General features: G+C 43.2%; 1 non-coding gene across 1 annotated transcript; it reads right to left on the bottom strand.

The window, feature by feature from the left end:
• Positions 1-619: 619 nt before the first annotated feature.
• LOC140831277 (small nucleolar RNA R71) lies at positions 620-726 on the bottom strand. The gene has a single exon (XR_012117850.1). It is a non-coding gene; the product is annotated as a small nucleolar RNA R71 (small nucleolar RNA).
• Positions 727-945: the final 219 nt, after the last annotated feature.

The raw sequence follows: 945 nt of genomic DNA, 5'->3' as shown, positions 1-945 counted from the left end.
TTTTCTATTTTTCATTTAAATTCTTTAGTATTATTTATTTTATTGTTAGTTGATACTCCTATTCTGTTGCAGATTTTTCTTGTGGTGTATGCGAAGATCACTCGAAGTTGAGCTTGAGCCTTTTGACCCTGAGATCGAACGCACTGCTAGACGCCGAAGAAAACAGCAAAGACTCAAGGAACAAATGGATAGGCACGAACAAGAGCAGGAGGCGGACCGCCAAAATGAGAGACGGATTGAGATGCCACGCCGTATACCGATGATGGATTATGCACAACCGTCTCTTGATGGAGCACGTCCAAGCATCGTGAGACCAGTCATCCGAGCTAACCAGTTTGAGATCAAGCCAGCTATCATTCAGATGATTCAAAACACTGTTCAATTTGGGGGAAGTGCACTTGACGACCCTAATTCTCATATAGCTGATTTTCTTGAAATTTGCGATACTTTTAAGTTTAATGCTGTGTCTGATGATGCTGTTCGTTTGCGTTTATTTCCATTTTCACTAAGAGATAAAGCTAAGGCGTGGTTAAACTGTTTGCCTGTAGGGTCTATCACTACATGGGAGGATATGGCGAAGGCATTCCTGATCAAGTACTTTCCTCCGTCGAAGACTATGAAGCTGAGAGCCGACATTACTACTTTTGCTCAATATGAGCTTGAGTCACTTTACGAGGCGTGGGAGCGATACAAGGATTTATTGAGGAGATGTCCACACCATGAGCTACCTCTTGGGTTAGTTGTTCAAACTTTTTACTACGGCCTGCTTACTCCTAACCGTACCATGATAGATGTTGCTGCCTGTGGTAACTTGCTGAGAAAAACGGCTGAGGAAGGATATGAATTATTGGAGGAGATGGCTGCTAGTAGCTATCATCCTCATTCCGATAGGCAGAAACGAGGTGCTGGAGTTAATCAAGTTACTGATTTGTCTGCGGTGTCAGC

The sequence above is a fragment of the Primulina eburnea genome, chromosome 4, assembly GCF_022965805.1.
Source record: "Primulina eburnea isolate SZY01 chromosome 4, ASM2296580v1, whole genome shotgun sequence".
NCBI classification, from domain to species: Eukaryota; Viridiplantae; Streptophyta; class Magnoliopsida; order Lamiales; family Gesneriaceae; genus Primulina; species Primulina eburnea.
Note: the sequence above shows the minus strand (reverse complement) of the source record. Positions and strands in the feature narration are given on the sequence as shown.